General features: G+C 38.7%; 1 protein-coding gene across 1 annotated transcript in view; it reads left to right on the top strand.

Annotated features, from left to right (window-relative positions):
* Positions 1–23,360, top strand: part of SIPA1L1 (signal induced proliferation associated 1 like 1) — a 356,124-nt gene that overhangs the window by 80,788 nt on the left and 251,976 nt on the right. The window contains exon 3 of the mRNA XM_055133895.1: positions 7,331–7,397. The gene's annotated coding sequence lies outside the window, so the exon portion shown is untranslated. The remainder of the gene's footprint in view (positions 1–7,330; positions 7,398–23,360) is intronic.

Below are 23,360 nucleotides of genomic sequence, written 5' to 3'. Positions count from 1 at the left end.
CGCGCGCTCACACACGCGCGCACACGCACACACATGCGCGCACACACACATACACTCTCTCTCTCACACACACACATACACACTTCATTTTGCAGAAAAGAGAATATATTTGGCTTTAGTAGAAGTCTGTAAAAAAGAGACAAAATTAATAAATTCATAACTTTTGCTAAAAGCTAAACATTTTTATTTTGCAGATTGACATTCAGAGCTGTAACTATAGTCTAATCCCACCCCTTACCCCCAGTCAGCAGTTGAATGACTTGCTTAAAAATAACTTAAGTAACAAAAAACATTCTTTTTATATTCTGAGATCAGAAGCAGGTAAAAGTGACTCATCTTTTATATGAAAGTTTTTAGTGTCTAAGGATGTTTAAAGGGGAAAAAATGTTCTTTAAATTTATTATAGAACAAATTATTTTCTAATTTTATTTAAAAACAGGCATTTGAATTGTAACTTTTCACAATAAGGTCAGGCTCATAACGGATGTTGGTAATTGTAACTAGTAATTCCTGTTGAATAAATGACATCTCATGGTTATTAAACTGTCAATTTTTTACTGGTTTTAAGTTATAACATTGCGAGTGATTCTAAGTAGATTCCATCATTTGATCCTCATAGTGTGAATCAGGAAGGAGATGGATTTTCTTCATTGTATGGAGAACTTTTTGTTTTTTTGGTCACACCTGTATTCTTGCTCAAGTGGTGCTCAGGCCTTACTCCTGGCAATACTTGGGAGATCATATATAGTGCCAGGTATGAACTGGGGTGGCCACATGCAAGGCTAAACCCCTGGACTCTACTACCATAACCCCTGGACTCTCTTACCCCTTTATGGAAATCTTAATAGTAATTACTCAGGCACTACTAACTAAGGACTCCCCAGCATTTGAATTTAAGATTCCTGGCTCTTAATTCCATGCTTTTTGTATAGGAGTTTACTGCTTCTCCCTATTGACTTGGAAATATTTTAATGCATGGTATTGTAATAGTGGTTCATTTATTCAGCAGTTGTTTTGTGAATACAATTTCAAGTTCTGTGCTTCTATGGGTGACAAGATTTCTACACACAAGGATAACTATCAATAAATAAGTAGCTAGGTGATTATCATAGCTATTGTAACAACGGATAGTGCATGGTATGTGCTCATTAAACGTTTTCATGAATGAATGAGTGAGCAAAGTGATAAGATGAAACAAAGAATATAGGCATGTGAAGAGTTCAAGATGATCTTCAGGAAGCAGAATTTATAGGTCTTGATGGAATGCATATGCTATGTGAAAGAGAGGAAAGGAGATATGTTGCAGAGAAAAGAAAATGGTGATGAATTTTTACAATGTGGGATAAAAAAACACTGATAGGTTTTGTTTTTTGAGCAGAATTTTTTATTTTATGTCTTCATGAGTTGTCAGGTCCTCTAAAGTTAAGAAATATAAGTTTTGCAGTCTCTTGTTAAGTGGGTTGTCTCAACAACAGTAAATTAGATTAGCTTAGAAGGATTTATTTTTCAAAGAGGCATAATGATTTTTACCCCAAATTATCTGTGAGTTCACAATGATTCTTTAATATGTGCCAGTATTTTTTTTTGAAGCAGTACATTTTTCTTTTCTTTTTTCAAAATTTCAGATTTATTTTAAAATTGGCCTATTCCTTGATTTTCAGGAAAACTTTGTTTGATTAGGTAAGCTTAATAGGTTAAGATGAAAGAAGTAAGCTTGTATCCGCATTAGGAGATGAATTTATTTACTTTATCATTTTTATTCAGAAATTCTTTAGCCTAAATTATCTCCTAATGCGGATACAACTTAATCAGTATCTAACGATTTTTAATAAATAAAGTTACTAAGAAATTTTATAAATAAAAAGCAATCTATTCAATGTCTTCCTTTTTCACCTAGTAAAATTAATTTTTCTGTTAAGCTTCTCAAATGCTATTGTATTTACAAGATAATTTTGTATTTTTCAGCCCTTCTCATATAATATAAACAGTTTCAGGGAGTAAAATGAAAAGTATAAATTCTTAGTTATTTTGCATTATCTTGCTTATGGCTTTTTTGTTGTTGTTGTTTGTTTCGGGGCTACCTCCGGCAGTGCTCAAGGCTCACTCCTGGCTCTGCACTCAGGGATCACTTATGGTGGGCTCAGAGGACCACACGGGGTCCTAGGAAAGCTTGGGTAGACTTCATGTGTAAAAGAAGTGCCCTACCCACTGTCCTATCTCCTCGGGGTTTGTTTTTGTCTTGTGGCCACTCTTGGTTGTGCTCAGGACTTATTCCTGGTTTTATGCTAAGGATCACTCCTGGATGTGCTTGGGGGATCATAAATGATGCTGGAGGTTGAACCCAGGTCAGCCCAATGCTAAGCAAAAAACTTTAACTTCTATACTATTTCTTTGACACACTTTGGTTTTCCCTGTGTCCTTTTTTCTATAGAATTTTCTTTGGGTTCTTTAGAAAGAAAAGTTTGGCACTGGAGTTTGGCTAATTTGTGAGAGTGGTAGACTAGACTTAAATTATTATTTTTAAATAAAAAAATGTATTTTTTTTTTTAGCAGTGAAATAACAGACTTTATTTAGAAGGTCTTAGGGAAGGAGGAAGGGATAAGTGGAAAAGGAAAACCAGTAGGAGTAACTCGCTCAAGAAAGAACGCGGGCTCCTCCAAAGATGGAGAGAGCTCTACACACATCCTAGCACTGGACACGAAAGCATGAAAGTACACATCTCAAGGGGGGAGATGCGGGCGACACATGTGCTCGGCCACATGGCACAAGCAGCACATGGGCTCAGGCAGCATATGCGCCAAAAAATGTATTTTTTTATTGTCACCATAAATTGCAAATTAAAAAGATAATTCTGATTGTCTCAGGTGTATATTGTTTCAACTATGGAGCTTCTTATAGCCTAGTTATAGTCTATAAGCATGACCTCTTATAGCCTAGTTCTCCCTCTCAGAGACCTGGCAAGGTACCGGGAGCATCCTGCCCGCATGGCAGAGCCTGGCAAGCTCAAGTATTCAATATGCTAAATACAGTAACAATGATAGGTCTCATTCCCCTTACCCTAAAAGAGCCTCTAATGTGGCACCGCTGGGAAGAACGAGTAAAGAGAGGCTGCTAAAATCTCAGGACTAGGACGAATGGAGACGTTACTGGCTCCCGCTCAAGCAAATCGATGATCAATGGGATGAGAGTGATACAGTGATTGTCTCAACACCAATCCCTTCAGCAGGGTCCACTACTTTCTTCCCGTGTCTCCAGTTTCCTTCCCACCTCCAGCCTGCCTCTGTGGCAGGTAATTTTTCTCTTTCCCATTGTCCTACTGTTCCCTTTTCTATTTTGTTTCCCACAGCACTGGCTCAAATACCAAGTTTCCTACTGAAGACCAGTTCTTTTGCTCTTAATATCTGTTGCCATTGGGCATTTGATATTCCCCATCAAAGTTTCTTTATATACCATGAGAGATCATTCTGAGTCTTCCTCTCCCTCTGATTGATTTCACTCAACATGATACTCTCCAAATCCATCCACAATGTAGAAAATTGCATGATTAGTATCCCATTTGCATGAGTAGTAGTTCCTTGTGTATATGTACCACAGTTGTTTTATCCAGTTATTTGTTAGTGACATTTGGGTTATTTCCATATTTTCTGCCATTGTATATAGTGCTGCACTGAACAAAGAAATGCAGATGTCTTTTCTGTATTGTGCTTTTGCACCCTTGGGGTGTATTCTCAGGAGTGTTGAAATTTCATGAATAGTTTGCTGCTTGTCTTTCCTCTGTTTCCTGATTTCAAAGCTCAACACAATAAAAACAAATGATAATAAGATTTTACCAGAGTCCCTTGAGAGATTTTATTTAGTGACTAAATAGAGCCAGAATTTGTAGCCCATGGAATGTAATAGTAACATGCTAAATAAAGGTTTGCTGCTGTATTTACAGTAGAAGTCTCCATTATCTGTGTGAGCTGGTGTATTTTAGTATTCGTAGATAGAGGCAGGAGGAAATAAAGATGGAAGGTATATGTTTAAATGTGTTGGCTACATTTAGTTGGCCAGGGAGCATGACTGCAACCCAGTTTCAATTAGCACACACAGTTCTTTGTTTCTAAATTCATTTCTCCCTACTAAAACAGTAGAAATTATCAGACTAGAAAATTGCTTTTTGGCAACCACTATAGAATAATTAATTTTGCCAAGAATTATCAAAAGACTCTAAAAGTACTGAGTGAAGCACTGGGGATGCGGCTCAAGAGATAGAACACATGCCTTGTGTGTGCAGGGCTCCAGCTCTGCCCCCAGCATTGCATTTCCCCAATGAAGGGGCCCCCAAATAAAAAATTATTAAAAAGTACTGGATGGAAATTAGTGGATGAATGGGATGTTTCTGTCGTTTAAAAAATTAAAAACGAAATATATTCTAACAGCGAGTGGAAAAGATAGCTGTACAGTGGGGAACTCTGGAAAGAGACATAATGTCTCATGGAATATAGTGGGAAGAATTCCTCTTTGGTATCTCGCCTGAGAATTAAGAGCTTATCTTCCTTTAAGTCAATCCCAGATCAAAGAGCACTCAACAAGTCTGGCTTTGAATTTTGAAAATTTTCAAGGTCATGGATCTTGAGGAAAGGTGTAAGGAATTCCTCATTGAAGTAGTTTAATGAGATGACAAGATTGAATGCAGTATAAGACGCTGGATTAGACTCTAACTCTAAAATGGAAGCTACTGAGATACTTGGAAAGGGTTACATGTGGTCTCGTTGTACTATATTTGCTAATTTCTGGATTTTAATGAAGTCACATCATGGTTTTGTAGAAGAATGCCCTTTGAAAATTTTCTGATCACTAAGGTCTATAGAGGTGACAGGTCAACAGGTTGATGACTTACTCTCAAGTAATTTAGGAAAGTCAAGTCATTTATGCTGGTTTTGTAAACATTTTGGTGGATTGGTCAGAGTTCAAGAAAACAACAGAGACAAAAGGACTCCTGCCACCTCCCTCACCGCCACCTCCCTCACCCCATCCTGTTAATTGATTTAGCAACTCAAACTTGGTACCTTATCAGACAAGTAATTTGTTTTAAAGTTGTTTTTTTTTCCTGTGATCTTGTCTCAAAGTTGGATTATCAGTGTGACTTCCTGTTGCATTTTGATTTCTCTTCTGGTATACTTGTTACCATTTAAAGGCATTTTGTTTTATGGTCCTTTCTGACCTTACTCAAGCCCTCTCCCCAGCTCTCATTTATACATTCTTATACTGCACAGTTTTGCCTTTGCAAAAAAAAAAAACAACTGCTTCTTTCAGTGTAAAGTATGGTTTACAGAAATAGGCATGGTGGTATTTTAAGTCAATGATAATATTGTATTTAATTCTAATATACTTTAATTTCAACTCATTCTGTGAATGCTATTCTTTTGTCTTCAGCTTGCTGGTCAGCTGCTTAAGTCACCAACCCCTAACCCCCACCTCAGTTCTGAGCATGTTTCAGTAAGAAGTTTTGAGCTGGTTGACTCCTATCTTAGAATTTAGTTTTCAGGAAGTATAAAGAGTACAAGCGGGGATTTGAAAAATTAGCAAGTGTGATGTTGTACTAATTCATAATCTTCCTGGACCTTGTATGCTTTTGTGAGTGAATTTGAGAGATTAGCAAATTTGATGCTGTACTAATTCATTTTCTTACTAGCTCATGTTTGGTTTTGTCAGTGATTAGTAGTGAATATGGATAGATTTCTCCTTGTCTAAAAATTTGTATGGTGTGGAATGTCTAGAGTAGCTTTGGGTGAAGGCTAGTTGTCAAGGCATGCCTTGAGAGTAGGACTTGTCGTTGTCTGGTAGAATCTGCCTTTCCCCATAGTGTAGAAAATCATGGGAACAGGCATGGGGCTGCCTCCCTCTGCTACCCTTGCTTTCCTGCACTGAAGGAAATGAAATCCTTCATTGCACTTGCTTCCTTCCTTAGATTGAAGGGATAAACTTCTCTTTAGCAGAAACACTGATTTTCATATTTCTCAGAATGATCAAGGGAAGCTTTTTAAAAATCTGGGGGGTAGTTACATGGCACTTAGTACACACCCACACATGCAGTCTTTTCTTTAGCATTTTTTTTTCTTCTCGCTGCATTTACAGTGTAGGTGGCGTCCGAATTCCTTTGACAGGAAATTGAGCAACCTTCCTTTTTTTGAGCAGAATGTTTTACTGCTGAGAGAAAAAACGGGGTGTTTTATATTTTTAAATTCTGTTACATGAATATTTATTCAAGGATCAGTTAGAAAAATGGAGGTAGGGGATTAAATCTCATCTTATGCACAAATATTTTTGTGCCCTAGTAATTTGGGGACTTTCTTTTCTTTGTAGCGTGGCTTTGGTCTCAGCCATTTGGTTTGTTAGATGCTGTCTTTTGGGAGAGATCACTATTTTTCTGGCTTCTTCTGACTTTTCTCATAGTCTTTCTGTAGTGAAGATGCTGTGGGCCCTATGTTTATTTCACAGGATCTCTCCATCTACTTTATCCTACCTTTGGGATAAACTATGTATTTGGGATAAATGACTGTGCACTGTAGGATGATTATCAACATCTCTAATTTCTACCTCCTCTGAAATGCCAGTACACAACTCTTTTTCCAGTTATGTCGACAAAAAAAATGTCTCCAGACATTTTAAGATTGTCCCTTGAGGTAGAGTTAACCCTTGTTGAGATCCATAGGTTCTAAACACTTGTTCTTATATGCAAGTGACAGGTTGATTTCATCAAAGTTGCTTTATTGCAGGATTTCTCATATATACAGACTCCTGAGTTTCTCCCGACTTCTGGTCATCACTGTATATGGAATGAGGCCCTGGGCCAGCAATCTGCTTAGAGGCTTAATTGGCCGGATTTAAAAATCTGCTAGATGGCAGCAACTTAATTTAGTTGGCTTAAATTTAAATGTGCATTAAATTGATCACAAGGAGATTACATAATAGAGATGTTTTTAAAGTGTTAAAATATAGCAATTATGATTTGATTTGTAGCAAGGAGTTCCTCCTCTCTTATATTGAGGTACAGTTTTATATATATATAGGTAAACGGCACTGTCGTCGAGTTATTCATTGATTTGCTTGAGAAGGCACCAGTAACGTCTCCCTTGTGAGACTTGTTGTTACTATTTTTGGCATATCGAATATGCCGGGTAGCTTGCCAGGCTCTGCCATGCGGGCTGGATACTCTCTGTAGCTTGCCGGGTTCTCCGAGAGAAATTGAACCCTGGTCGGTCGAGTGCAAGGCAAACACCCTACCTGCTGTGCTTTTATTAATCTTGCTGTATATACTAACATTCATAATTATTTTTAATCCAGGTTCTGAGAGACTACCTCAAGTTGGACTCAAAAGCAAGAGTTACTACTAGTTTTCAAGTGGAATAAGGTGAGTTGATGATATTGCATCAGGTCTTACTAAGGGAAGTGCATGTTTTACAAAACTCATTTTTCTACCTGTTACCTAATGCAGATTTTTAATTTGCCAAATGTGGATCATGCATAATTTTCCCCATTTGTTTTCCCCATCATTGTTTTATTATTTTCCCCATCATTGTTTTATTGTTGAGAGTCGGAAATGGAAATTGAGATGAGGGAAGACTCCTGAAATTTTGATGATTGATTTCTAAATTTACTTTACAAATAAAGTAGTTAGGGTAGTTTTAATTTTGGCTACCTAAGTGTTTTTGTTGCATACTTATGTCTTTTCTACAGTAAATTCAGTATTTTGAAAGGATGATGGGCGTATATCTCTCAATTCATACTCTAAATAAGAATCCTTGTTTAGGACCCTCATGAATTTGTATATACTTTGGAATTCCATGCTTATACTGAAAAACACGAAGGCAAATGGAATTATCAAAACTTAGATCAATGAAAATGAATTTGTGATAATTGTTATGTCTCCCAATGATCCCACTAAAGTCATTGTATTGTCTGAAGATCAGGTTGTGCTCGTTGAGCCTTCTGGATTATTGTTTAGGCTCATTGAGCTTGCAGGTCTTTTATGCAACTTTCACATTAAATTTGCTGTGATCCTTGGCAGTACTGTGAAATTTAGAGGTATTATGTATTCACAGTCTGATGAGGTTTAGTTGTGAAGCTGGGCTTTGTCCTTGTCAGAGGGTGTGGGGTATAGCTGCAGGCTGCTGTGCCTTCCGGCAGAAGGGAGTATCTGCGTGCCCTGTCTCCTCTGCCTCCCCCCACGTCACCCCCCCTCCCTGTCCCTGTTCCAAGAAGGCCTCAGAGTTCTCAGGCTGGACCAGTCTACCTGGGAAGAGTCTGTGGCATCATGTTCTTTTGGAAATTAGTTGTGGAGCTGGGTCATTTTCTCTGACATTTAATTCAGACTGAGCCATATTTCTGTAGGCTGAGAATGCTATTAGAGTCTTAAATTCAGATAGGAATTTCAGTGTTGTAAAAGGTGTTGGGTTTTTGTTATTTTGTTCTTAGCCTTCATCTCATCCAGAGGTAGAAGCAAAGATCTTGAGATTCTTTTTCTTTTTCTTTTTTTAATCTGCTGCTTTTTCAGAAGCACAAGAAAATTGCCTTAAGGAGTCAGCACTTCAGGGTATCCTACAAATGATGAGCAAGGTTATCTGAGCATCTCACCTCTTTAATAAACCTTTGTGCAGGTCTGAGGGCTTCTTTTTGAAGCCTGCTGAGTAATTGGAGTGTTTTTTAATAATGGCTCACTATTTCTGAACATGCTTGAATTTCAGTAAGAGAAATCAGGGAATGGTTATCATTGAAAATGTTTTAAAAACACATTAGAAATTCTTCCTGGTACATGTATTTGACCATTTTCAGAGTCTTGCTTCTTTAATTGAGGTGGAATCCAAGAAAGACTTTTAGATCGCTATAATTTGTAGCCATTTGAAAGGCCTGAGGTGGTTTTTGGTTTGGGAGCCACATCCAGTGATGCTCAGGGCTTACTCCTGGCTTTGCACTCTGGAATTAACTCATGGCAGTGCTCGGGGCACCATACGGGGTGCCAGGGAGTGATCCTATCTATGGTTCAGTCGTGTGCAAGGTTGCTTTCTTTCGAAATACCCAGCAAGAAAGAATACTATTAATTTATAATCTCTAATTTAAATGCTTTATGCATGAAAACATTCAGGTAATTTTTCCAAATATTGTATTTCTGCTTTTTATTTTCCTTACATAGAAATATATGCTCTTAGGTAAAGTAAGTTATATTTAAAATAGTCTTTTTTTCTACTTTGATTATTGTATCCTAGGATTTTGCTTTTAATGGAAGAATAATTGAGATTAAAAAGAAATTCTTAACTTCTTATTTTTTGAAAATGAAAAAATAACATTGGGAATTTTAGTTTCTAGGTATGGTTAAACAACTAAACATTTACTTATGGATATATATATTTTTTAATTTTATTAAATCACCGTGTGGAAGATTACAATGCTTTCGGGCTTAGGTCTCAGTTATACAATGCTGAAACAACCATCCCTTCCCCAGTGCCCATATACCACCACCAAAAAAAAAAACAAAAAAAAAACCCACACAGTACACCTCCCATCCCGCCCCACCACCCCCTACCTTGTAACTGATAAGTTTCATTTTACATTCTGTTTACTTTGGTTACATTCAATATTTCAACACAAACCTCACTATTGTTGTTAGGAGTACCCCACTAGATTCAGACCTACTGTGAAAACAAATAAGGTCGTGGCCGCGCGGTTTTGAATTTCTGTACTTTAACAAGAAGTCCAGGGAGATTTCTTCCAGATATTAGATAATTGCAGGCTTGAAAACCCAATCTGTGGTCGTCTTAATATGGCAGCCACCGCGCCCTTCATCCCCGGAGAGAAAGAGGCAAGAGAGAGAAATACCTTTCCCCTCCTGGGCGGGCACGGGGCCGAGGCTTGGTTCTCAGGCTGGAGACATTCTGCGAGGAGTTGCTCACACCGAAAAAGGTTTTGCTGGGTCTGGATTCACGCTTGTACAGCTGCGGAGAGGCCGCACATGCGTGTGGCCCCCGGGATCACATCTCGGCGGTGGGAGGGGCCGGTGCCTCCCACCTTCCCAAGAGCACCCTCGTGTCCTTTTGCTGCAGTTTTTGTCGTAAATCCCATCTGTGGTCGTCTTAATATGGCGGCCACCGCGCCCTTCATCCCCGGAGAGAAAGAGTACTTATGGATATTTTATGAGACGTTCTCATCATTTATAAGTATAAAAAAAGGAAAAATGCATATTGTCAAGTTCTTCTGGGTTTTTCTTGGTGTTTTTTGTGTTGCTATCAAGAAACTTAAGCAACATAATGCCTTACATTGGCCATCCATCTTGCAGATTCAGAGGTCTGTATAACAGTGAAAACAGCACATGTGAGACTCTGAGTTTAATCCCTGGTGCACATGTGAACATGTGTGTGCACATATAGACACTCATGCACATACACACACACACATATACACCCTTGCACCTCCCCTTCCCAAGATGTACATATGCACGCGCCTGTTTCCTCTCTGACTATCTAGCTTGTAGAATTATGATCTGACCCCTTTATTATCCTAACAAATACTATTTATGACAAAGATGGTAAATAATAAAAAATTTGGGTTTAGATTAAGTTGTGGGCCACACCTGGTTGTACTCAGGACTTACTTCGGGCTTCAGAGCTTCAAAGCTCAGGGATAACTCCTAGTAGTGCTTCAGGGACTATCTGGGGTGAAGAGATTGAATATAGGTTGGCCATGTTGAAGGCAGTGTCTTACCTCCTGTATACTGTCTCTCTGTCCCAACAGTAAATTAAATATTAAGTAAACTACATAATAATTTCAAATATTTAAGCTTGAGTAGATGTATTAAATTCTGTAGATGAACCTAAATTGAAGTTTTGTACTGGTACGACGATATAAAAGAGACAACTTTGTCAGATACTTAGATGAAATATCATTAACTGTATGTTGATTGTAACACAGTATGAAAATACTAAACATTTGCAGTGGTAAAGGGACAATTGCTGAGGTTTTTTTTATTTTTTAATCTTTGGTCATGACTCATTTGAGTTGAGTTTGGCATGTCTTTAGTTCACTTCAGAGTTATTTCATATACTTAAATTTTTATTTAAAAACATCTTTTTGGTTATTATAAGGTTGAAAATCATCCTTTTACTTGTTCTTAAAAAAATAAAAAATTACAGGGGCTGGAGAGATAGTATAGCAGATAGGGCGCTTGCATTGAACAATGCTGCTGACCTAGATTTGATCTCTGGTACCCCATGTGGGCCCCAGAATCCTACCAAGAGTGGTCCCTGAGCTTGGAGCCAGGAGTAGGCCTATCATAGCACAGCAGGGTGTGGCCCACAAACAAAACAAGAAAAAAAGAAAATGATATAAAATCTTTTTGCCTAACAGACTTTTTTACAAGCCTCTAAAACTGTAACATGACTACTCCCATTTACTAATGCTCTCATACTTTTTTCTCTTGAGTAAGAATGATTTACTCCCACTGAATTTTACCTTTATATTATCCAGCATATGAATACAGTTGTCCACATCAAATAAAGAGTCATGTTTTTGGTTTGTTTGTTTTGGTACCAGGCCTCTACATGCAAGGCATGCACTGAGTCATATTCTTACCTGCTGGGCTTTACGAGTTGCCTTATTTATATATTTTGGTTTCAGGGCCACACACCTAGCTGTGTGCTAAGGACTTAGTCTCAGTGATCACTCCTGATGGGGTTTGGGTGACCATATGTGGTGCCAGGGATTAAACCCAAGTTGGTTGCTTGTGGCGCGCACCCTGCCCACTGTATTTTCTCACCAGCCCCAAGAGTTGTCTGTTTTAAATTCATTTAATTTATTATAAGAACAAGTAGAACCAATGTTAATAGGTATAGCTTCCTTCTATGCTCAGCGGTCACTCCTGGTGGTGGCCAGGAGATTGTATGTCTGTCTAGCAGACTCAGAAGTCTGCCATGTACAACACACTCATCTTAACTGCTGTCCTTGGCTCCGATAGGATATATATATTTTTTTATAATGAGACAGTTTCACCCACTTTGTTTAATAAATGAGAAATTTGTCATAGTCAATTGAACAAAAGTCTAAATAAACAAGGTATCAGTAAGTAGAGACAGATGCATTTGAATTGAGTGGGGGTGTGTGTGGAGGTCAGAGTGGGATTGTGCAGTGGTCTGCTTCTATCTGCCCTGCAACGGGGTGGGTGCAAGCATTGTTGCACATCTGACTTCCGGGAGCTGGTCACAGGGTGAAACTAGAGGTAACGCTTGTGGGACAGTTGCATATCCTCTTCCATGACACACTTAATGTTTCTGAAAGGACTTGGGAAACTTAGTGGTTGGGGTTATTTTAAGGCCTGGACCGTCATGTTTGTCAGAACCTAAGAGGTTGATAGTATTTTCACTAGGATTTGCATGAATCTTATTAAAATTTCATGGGGAAATGAAAACCACGTTGGTGAGTGAAATTGAAAGTGTGGGGAAGTCTACCCAGTCTTGTCTCGGTGCCCCCTGGCAAGATTGCTTTATCCTGACTTTCTTGAAATGACATTTTAGCAAGAGATTGTAGAGATAAATACTCTGGGCTTGAACAAGGAAGCTACTGGCTACTTCTGCATAACGAATGCCAAGGTCTCTGAAAGAAAGCACTGGAGGGGCTGGCATGTCGCCCTTCCTGATGACATCAGCCTCTTCAAAGCAGGAGATGTTTCCTGAACCATTGTTTGTCTCTGCAAATGGCTTGCTCTGTGTTTTTCCCATAATGGTTTTCTTAATAAAAATGGACTGATTGCTACTCCAGATGAGTCCTTAGTGGATTAAATAATGAGTGGTTGCTGAAGAACTAATGGATTGTTTTTTTTTTTTTCCAGTGAGTAATTTTTCTTAAAAAAAGGTTTGTAACTTAATTCAGTAACTTATCTGCTAGTGACTTTGCCCCACTGCTAACCCCCAGTCAGTTGTAATAAATGGTTTGAGAAATGGACTGGGTTTGAGAATTTGATGGTGCTGGTCCTTGTATTGAGTTCTCTGGGCATGTTCTTGCTTTAGAGCTTTTGTAGTTACAAGGCAATATTCTGCTGCTGTTGCCACCTATTTCTTTCTTGGATCTATATGTAGAAAATTAATTGAGCTAATAACAGGTGATTAGTAATAAATTTTTAATACTTACTATCTAGAGAGAGCTTTTTGCTTTGTGCTGGCCAACATAGAAGTGCCTGTTTTTTTTTTTCCTTTCCCTTTGTCCCTCCCTCCCTCTTCAAGCTACTGAGTTACATTGGTGATATCACTCTATTGAATTGTAAGTTCATTTATTTTCCCTAAGAAATGGAACAGTCAGGTTGTGAACAGTTGTTCACAGCACTTACTTACTGTCATGGCCACCATTCTTGCCCTTGGTGCTTGCACCCTTTTCTGGTTGTGGTGCTTCTTGAGCGCCACTCTCCTTTGTGGTACACATGCACTCCTGACTGTAAGTGCAGCCTGAAATTCCTTGTGGCAACAGGGATCACAGACAGTAGAGCTGCCAGAATTGTGCTCTGTGCATGAGGCAGTTAGAACTTGTGACCATATGCTTGTGCTCTAAGCCTCTGTGCTATTCTTTTGGGCCCCAAGATTTGTTGTGTTTTTTTATTTGTTTTGTTTTGCTTCCTTAACTGGGTGCTACATTTGGTGTTGCTTAGGAGACCTTATGGGGTGCTGGGAACTGAACCTAACTCGGTTGTATCAAGGCAGACCTCACTGCATTGCCTCTCTGGTCCATCAAGCCCTAAGATTTTACCTTTGTTTCACATTTTGTCTATACTAAGCACTTAACACTATAAATTATGGTGAGATGCTTTTATAGTTCATTTTGAATATGCAGTGGGTAAGGTGCTTGACTTGCCTGTGATTGGCTGTGGTTCAGTTCCCTGCCTCTCATGGTCCCTCTGAGCATCACCAGGAGCAACGTAGAGCGGAATTAGGAGAAAGCCATTAGCATTGCCTGGTGTCGCCCCCCCAAAAAACAAACAAAAAAGTAGTGACTGAGCCTCTAAGGTTTATTTCCCAACTCCTCTTTGTATGTTCCCCTACTATCTCCCTGGAGGAAATCAGCCATTTGCTTTTTTAAAAAATTTTTTTCATTCATAATACAAAAATATGGCATGGTGTTTCAAAATCACATAATTGGTTTGTATTGCAACTTTTTCATTAATGTGCTTTGGGGATTTTTCCATATTTATATGAGTCTAATTTATACTTTTTACCTGCTGCCTAATTTTAAGTAGATTTGTTACAGAAATATGTCCTAGTTTATTTCCTATAGCTGATGTTTTGCGTTGTTTCCTGAAGCTCCTCCTTAAAAAATGGGGTTGCAGAGAATATTTTTGTCCTTGACTTTGTACTTTGTATATATGACCTGTGTTTTCCTTGCATTTTTTTTCAGCTCACAGTATATTGTTGTAGATATTCTCAAATTGTTCTGTACAAGTGACTGTCATCAGCCGAAGATGGATTCTTTAATCCGTTGTGCTGTGTAGAGAAATGGGACAGGGCCGGAAATAAATATGAAGAACAGAGTTGTTACAAACAGGCAAACCTCATTAACTCCTAATATTTGATATTGAAGATTTTTTTAAAATTCTGCTTATATTGGACTATATTTTACTGCCCAATATATCTTTCCATATAGCAAATATTGCAATGGAGTGTTAGAAATTATTTTAACTACTAGTTATTATTGGGCTGGAGCGATAGCACAGCTCGTAAGGCATTTGCCTTGTGCGCAGCCAACCCAGGTTCGATTCCTCCGGCCCTCTTGGAGAGCTTGGCAAGCTACTGAGAGTATCTTGCCCACACGGCAAGCTATCTGTGGTGTATTTGATATGCCAAAAGCAGTAACAACAAGTCTCAGAATGGAGATGTTACTGATGCCCACTCGAGCAAATCCATGAGCAATGGAATGACAGTGATACAGTGATACTAGTTATTATTAGAATCTGTACATTGGAAGCAAAACTGTTGTGAGAGTTGTGCTAAGTGCTTCTGAGGTTTGAAAACATCTTAGTTAACTGCTAACCTCTGTTCTAGTGGCTGAGGAATGTGTTGTATATTCTACATAACACCTACCTCATTATGGGTACCTCTGGCAGAGGGAATAGATAATTAACTGAGAGTTACTTCTGGGGCAGGAGAGGGTATAACACCTATTTTGATTTCCTTTAAAGAACTTTGATAAAGAAGGAACACTTTTCAAAGAAGACAGAGTCTTTTGTCTATCACCCTTTATCCCCCTTTTCTGACATGACAAGAAAGACACTTAATACTTTATCAAGCGATTATGTTTAGGAACTGTAATATTTTTGAATGAGACTTCCTTCCCCACGGTAGTGCATGCATATTCCTTTTAATCTCTAAAACCTTTGACCTGTTCTCATCTCTGAGGCATGATCTTTTCATCTGCCTAGTGGGACTAATAAGCCAGGCCCCTCGCAAGGTTGAAGCATCCTTCAGTGCTAGGGTGCTGTTGAGCGGAAGCAGGCACTTGGCTGATAGAACCAAAGAAGGCATGGGCTCAGAGGCTGGACTCGGATACACTGTCCCTCTCTTTCCTTTGTCCTCACTGCTCGAGTCATCTTCCTCACACGTCAGATGGCTTTGTGACTTTAACTCTGGAGAAAGCACCAAAGCAGCTTTTACGCACATTTTTTTCCCTTGCCTGGAATTTCCCTTTCTCCTCGACACCTGTTAGTCACCTTGTCCTCCTTTGAAACCCGTTCAAGTTCATTTCCTCAGGAAGGCTTTCTGGCTGAGCCTCTACATGGGTTTTCTTTCTTCATGTCCTTGTCTACTCTTTCACTGTTGAAATTTGAACTCTGTGTGTGTGTGTATGTTATATTTTATATATATTTATTTCTTGGAAAGCCATTCTTTGTATATTATTTAGAAAGGGATTATACATCATAAAATGATCCTTTTTTGGGAAAAAGAATTTATTTAGAGCAAAACTATATTCTGTGAGTAGTACAATATTATTTCTACAGTTAGAAAGGGAACATTTCAGCTGAGATAAATAATGAAACTCTCCCTATGCATTGTATTATTGTTAGCACATTTGCTACTACTCACAAACCTTTTTTTGTTTTGACCTTTGTTACTATACTTTTTATACAGTCACTTTTCAAGCCAAAGGTCAGAATTAAAGCTTATGTTCTATATGTCATTGATAAAACTACAAATCATTAATAATTTATGAGTTTTTATATATGGATGAGTATGCTTCCAGCTTTCCATCAGGGTTCTCATGCCTTTACTCCTATGCTATAAAGAGTGGCATCCAAAGATAACAAGCAGCATATTCTTTTAAAGATAAGATAGAAAACAATATGGACATTTCTCAAAAATCTAGGAATTGAACTTCCAAGTGACCCAACAATTCCATTTCTGGGTATTTACTTCAAGGGTTCAAAAAACCCACTTTAGAAAAGACATCTACCACTCCTACTTTTATTGCAGCACTATTCACAGTAGCCAAAATCTGGAAATAACCTAAGTGTCCAAGGACAGGTGACTGGATAAAGAAACTGTGGTACATATACACAGTGGAATACCACTCACTCAGCTGTAAGAAAAAAAATGAAATCATGAAATTGCTGTAGTGTGGATGGAGTTTCAGAGTATCATGCTGAGTGAAGTTAGAAGGAGAGGGGCAGACAGAGAATAATCTCTCTTGTGAGTGTGATGTAAAGAATCAGCCTGGGGGAATAGCAAATGCCCAAAGACAATAAACTGAGACCCTGTCTTTGGTAGGTAGCTTACTACAAAGAGTGGAGGTGGGGAAAAGGAACTAGGACACTGGTGGAGGGTGTGGTGCTGGAGTAGTTCATGTATGAAATCCTACTAGTAACAGTTTGTAAACCACGGTGCCCACGATAAATGCAAGTAAAAATATGTAGATAAATGACAACACATTAAAGGTCCTTGTGAAAGGCAAGTTTGAAGTTTTAACAATCCCAAACATGAGCTACTGTAAAACTAAATAAATGTTGAACTGTACAGACTGGAGCAATAGCACAGCGGGTAGGGCATTTGCCTTGCATGCAGCCAACCCGGGTTCGATTCCTCCATGCCTCTTGGAGAGCCCGGCAAGCTACTGAGAGTGTCCCGTCCTCACAGCAGAGCCTGGCAAGCTACCCGTGGCGTATTTGATATGCCAGAAACAGTAACAACAAGTCTCACAATGGAGACGTTACTGGTGCCTGCTCGAGCAAATCTATGAACAACGGGGCAACAGTGCTACAGTGCTATACCTTTATCACTTTTCAGCACTAAGTTCTTGTTCAGAGTGACCATTGCCAACTATCATTGCCATAGTGATCTCTTTTCTGTCCTAATTGCCTCTGCCCTGCCCCATCCCTCTCCCTGGATGCTTATGGCAAGCTTATGATATTAGTTTTAAATCAGATGCTATTTTGGTGTGTGTATATTTGTGTTAGGCTACAAAAATAGGAAGTATTTCTTTTCCAAGTATTTCTTACCCCAGTATACACAGACAAATGCCTGTGTTGATGTTTATTTGTGTGAAAAGGACTTTAGCATCTTAGTTTATAATTTAGGTGTGAAGGAAAATAGATCTAATAGAATTTCACATTTGAAATGAGCCTTAGCAGTTCTCATTTCTCTTTTTAAGCTGATAGTGGATATTTACAGAGATCAGAAGGTTTGCCCAAGGCGTTGACACTAAGGCTCAGAGTTAAGAGCTTGCAGAAATGTGACAGAACTTGCTGATGCTTTCTGGAGAAGCCTAATAGTGTTTCAATTCAGAACAATATATGCATTTAATATATATGCTCTTTTCCATTTGTTCTTTATATGGTTCATTTTGTTTCACCCAATTTACTGTGTAAATTCTTAGTGTTTCTGATCTTCTGATTCCTCCATTTTCCTTCCCTTTTGTTGTTGCACTGCCCCACCTTCACACACTTGGTTGTAGTACTCACACACTTGGTTGCAGTACTCAGAATAGGGTGCACCTTTTGCTTGCAGCCTTTGCAGGGGCACACACTTGGTTGTGATGGACCAGAGAGAGATCAGTGGCCCTGCCCCAGGATCATATCTGGCACTGAGTTGTGGTACTAGAAATCGAACTCACGGCCTTAAATCATTAGAATATCTTCCCCCAATTCTAAAAATTTTCCCTCTCCCTGCTGAAAATCACCGATATGTACTCTGGGCTTCCTGATTACAGTGCACTTGATTTGATTAATCTCCTCTGGACTTCTCTTCCTGTTCCCAGTCCTTCTTCCACATCCTAATGAATCTCCATCTATACAAAGATAAGACTAGCTCCTTTATCTTCTGCTCTTTCCTTTGGGGAGTACAGCTTCTTCTTTCCTATCCTGACTCTCACATTGATACTCCCACATCTTTGCAATTTCCTCCCCCCCCCCCCCACACACACACCAGAGGATTCTCTTGCTCTTAGACTTTTATGCAGTGTGGTGATGGTTAGTGATGATGGTGGGGGGGACAGAGGGGCCGGGGGAGGCATAATTGCTTTAATGTCAAAGAGACTTGAACCAAGATTGTATCAGGAATCAGAAAATGTTTGGTCAGTCCAGAATCTAAAATCTTCCGTGCCTCAGCATCAGTTTGAAGGGAGAAATGAGAGGCCCATCAGTCACATGGGGATTATGAGAAGCAAGAAGATATGTTTAAGACACTGAACTGCCACTGGATTCGTGCCTGGGTGTGGGTCATGCCCCATGTGCTTCTGTCTGCAGCTTGCATGCTGCCTCCCTTTTAAACCAGTTGGGAAGCCGTGGGCTGGTTACTATGGAAATTGATGGGTACTGCTGGCAGTGGGAAAAGGAAAGTTCTTGGAATTGATCCCAAAAATCATAGGAGAAGCAGGATTTTTTTTTTTTTTTAATTCCCCCTCCTCTGGCTTCCTTGCTCACTGTTGTTCGATTTGATTAAATGGACTGGCTTTTAGCATGGGACAACATTTCTAATAACTCACCTCTGTTTCCAGGGAGAGGTTGAGTCACCTCCCAGGCCAGCAGCAGGGAAGGGACACTACAAAGGACCACCATTTTGTCCCATGAGTGTCTGTTTTGGCAATGCGCTCCTTGGGCTTCAGTGAACTGAGAATAAATTTGAAGCTTCTGTTTCTTTTTCAGTGTCAAGGAATGTGCTTCGGAGTTGGGGGGTGAGGTGGGGGACACAGAGTCAATATTTAATTCCAGCATCAGAACCTTTTCTGAATGTCTCCCAAAATGTGTATATCAGGGGGAGCATTCCGTTTCTTTTAAATTTGTGATTCTGAAATGTTGGAGATAGAAAACAGATGTTTTAATGAGGTGTTATCCACATTGGAAAATAGTTCAAATGCATTTTATAAGTCAGCTTTCATTTATTTGTCTAATCAATAACTTTAAAAGCCTCTGCCATAGTGTGCTCAGTTATTTGGATAACTACTCATGAATATGGAATATAAGGCATTAATTTATTTTGTTTAGCTAAGTATTTGGCTTCAAAATATATGGATGTATCATGAACATTATGAGGTTTGAAAACATAGAAGCATTTTTCTACCCCCTTCGTCTTTGGTTTCAGGCCACTGTTTTCTGTTGTTTCTGATTTTTTTTAGCCACTAATAAAAACCTTATTCAGAGAAAATACGAAAATACTTTTTGATTTTTGAGAGATTTTGTGGAATTCCCTCCAAAGAAATCATTCTAGATTCATTCAGACCTTGATGTTTGGGATCTTAGAGGTGATGAATCACTTGGCAGAGTAACTAGGAGATGTTGAATTGTCCTTGCAGTTTAGATGACATTTTTTTCTAGAAGTCTTCACCCTCCCCTTTACTTCATTGAATTCCTGTACCATGGGAGGATTGGAAAGAAAGACTAATCACACACAGCCCTGCCCGCTGGACTTTCTGATCAGAGACATGAGATACTGGGAGTGGGGGTGGGGTGGGAGAGCTGGGAAGGATGTAGTCAGTTGTATTGGATGATTTTATTATTATTTGTACCGCATCTTAGAGATTAAGCGTATTTCAACAGTTGTGTTTGTCAGCCTCAGAATCTTTCAGTGCTCTGATTTTTACTTGTCTGTTTTTGATTTTTACCCACAAAACACTTTAAAGATGCTTTGTTTCTAGTTAATTATTCTTCTGAGTGCCTGCAGGATTCCAGATAGTCTGGGCTTGGGTAAACATGCCATTGGGGGAGTATGGGTGTGTGGGTGGATGTCTGAAGGAGGAGACTGGTACTTCGTTGAGGGTGAAGGAAGGGGAATACCTGGGAGGAGAGGGGCAAAGCAAGGGAGCCCAGAGAGGAGGAAGGGCCTGACCAGGTTGGGATAATATGGGGGTGTAGCGACCCAGAGCATAGGTGTGAAAATTCTGCAACAAATTCTTTACACTTCTTACTCTGGTGTGAAAGAAACACAGCTTTCCTTGTTTTTTGGAAAGAAAACTGAGGTCCATGGTGTTTCATTTCTTTTTTCAAGTTCCGATCATCTCTACTATGTTAGCTTTAGCATTTCAAATCAGTGGCAGCAAACGTTGCTTACAATCCCAGAAGCTTTGTAGAAGAGCTACTGTGGAACCTGTGTTGTTCAGATTGAGGTCAACAAGCAATCAGCTTGCTAAAGCTCTGCAGCTTGTCAGGGGTAGAGTTAAGATTTGAATGTTGCTTGTTTCCAATGCACTTATCTTTCCAGACAGAATGCCACCCTGTGGAAATTCAGCCGAGAGGGCATTGACCAATGGTTTGAAAAGAGGTGGCCTTTGAGTTGAGCATAATAGGTTGGATGTAACTTGCAGTTAGAGTTGTTGCTGGGTACTTCATGGAGGTGGAATTTATGGAAAAGTGAGTGTGTGTTCAGACAAGAGACTACAATATGCCCTGGGGCGATGGTTCTGTGAAGGGAGATAGAGAGAAATGAGTTTGAAGAGTGAGGTTGCAAGCAAGGTTGCAAGTTTGTCCCGGATTGAAAGGCTTAAAGAATTTGGATCCTTTCTACATAGGCATTGAGAAACAGTTGATGATTTGGGAGCATGTGAAAGGTGACTGATACAATTTCTATTTCATTCTGAATTTGAATTTTATCTTTAGTTATGTCTTTAAAATTATCTCTAATTAAAACGTATGTCTAATAAAGTTTTAATTCTGTATACTATAATGAAGAAAAGATAAGGTTTACTGTATATAAAGGTCTTGAATGCCCAGTGTTTTTTTTTTTTTTTTTTAATGAACTCTAATTCTGATTGTGTAAATTTTTAGAATCTTGTCTGCTCTGTTACTTCATGGCTGTGAGAAGATTGGACATGTGGTATTGTAATAAATCTATTTGAATTTATTTCTATCACTTTGTTTTATATACACAACCACTGTCTTCCCCCGGTGGAGGCTATTTATGAGCTCTGTTTTAGATCCAAAGTCTTGCATAGGGTGTCTTTCCCCTGGGATATAAGGCTGGCCAAAATTTTTAAGTGGGAACTTTCTGTGACCTTCTCTGTGTTTGGCTTTCCTGCATCCTAGAAAAGAGCTCTTTCCAGCCTGAACTTCTGCTGGCCTTTGTCCTTGTGCTATTGCCCAGAAATTCCCAAAAGGGTTCCAGTTGAACCTTTAGTCAGCTTGGTCATAAAAATACTGCCATTATACTGCTGTTTGTGGAGGATTATACTGCTTAATATATATGCATATATTTATTAATGTTAATGGTAGGAGAAAATTTGCTTAGAACTAGACCGGAGCACATTTTTCTGCTGTGCCTAGAGGTGGTGCAACTGCAGAATAGAGTCTGAAGTCAGGTTTGACTCTGGTTCATTGTCTCTCCTTGGATGGGAACAGTGCTTGGGAAACGGTAAGCCCTGAGTAACTGTGTGCTGAATGAATGTTGGATGAGTCTCTGGTAATTGTTCCTAACAAGTAGCGGTTATTGTCCATGAAAGAACTGGTTAAGGTTTATTTTTTTAAATTAAGACCTGGGGTCGGAGAAATATTTGTTCATGGGTTAAGGTGCTTGCCTTGTACACAGGAGACCACGATTTGATCTCAGTACTTAATAAGGTCCCCTTAGCATCTCCAGGAGTGATCCCTGAATCCAGAGCCAAGAGTAGCCCCTGAACATGCTGCCTGTGAACCCTAAACTGAAAAGAAACTCACTCTTCTTGATTCTATATGTGTTGTTAGTGCTAAAGTGATCATTAAGTGCTGTTTTGATACACTGCTTTGAAAATATTAATGATACTTTAAAATTATTTTTAGGTAAAATAACTGAATAAACATGAGGAAGCTACAATTATAAACTCTCACGTGCTAATTAAGAGTATAGAACATGTATTTTGTGCTTTTCTTCTCTTTCAAAAGGATCACTGCCCTAAAATAATATGTACCCCTTGTAGCCAAGTTTTCATATCTTTGATGTGAAGCTCAGAGAGATGCAAGAAGTCTTGTCAAAGTGTGGAACAAATGGCTTTCTTTTTTTTTTTTGGCGCATGATAACTTAGAATTTATTTTTGCAGTTTAATAAGTACAAAATGTATTATTTTTTGGCATTTAGTGGATGAAATTTGAAATCATTGTGTAAATACTAAATATGACTTGTTTTTTCTGATAGAATGTTAGCAAAATATGGGGAAAAGGTGATTATTTGAAAATGTGCTTTCCCAACAGAGCCTGTGTCTCTGTGACTCTTTACAATCTTCTCATGGGAATGTAGCTTTGTAAGATGTTATGTCGAATATTGATGTGGTTATTGAAACATGATCTGGCTCTTTTGAGTAGCATTCATCTAGGAAACAGTTAAGAGTGATACGTTTTCCAATTTGAGCTCAGAAGACTTAAGATTTGATTTCTGTAATCTAAGAAATTCCACAGTAACATCTGTCTGTAGATATTTGGCTTTTCATACTTTAATTTTTTAAATTTTGCTTTTCTTTAGTATGTAGAAGGTAGGTTGTGCATTATACATAATATACAGTGATATTCTGTGTGCTATTGTTTTTAAATATTTATATAAGGAAGTATTTTATACCAGTTCAAAATTATGTCAGTTTTAAAAATCAGCCAAATTTATGCTTTGGTAAAAAATGCCAACATTCTTTATTTGTTTTAGTTCCTTATAATACTTTTGATGGGTTTTTGACTAAGTGAAAATGACACTGGTTTTCAAACAGAAACAACTTATCAAATTGGAGCAGAAGATGTTGGCAATGTTTCTTTTACTGAGACAGTTTATGGAGAACTCCTAGTCAAACCACAAGGGCTTGTAGGAGCCCTTCCTGACACTCTCCATCATGAATAAATTGCTTTTCTTGATGGTACTAATCTTCTTATCTGGAGTAGATTAAACAGAATGATTTCCATTATGCGGAA

Source organism: Sorex araneus, chromosome 3 (genome assembly GCF_027595985.1).
Source record: "Sorex araneus isolate mSorAra2 chromosome 3, mSorAra2.pri, whole genome shotgun sequence".
NCBI lineage: Eukaryota > Metazoa > Chordata > Mammalia > Eulipotyphla > Soricidae > Sorex > Sorex araneus.
This window is presented reverse-complemented; position numbering and strand designations above follow the sequence as displayed.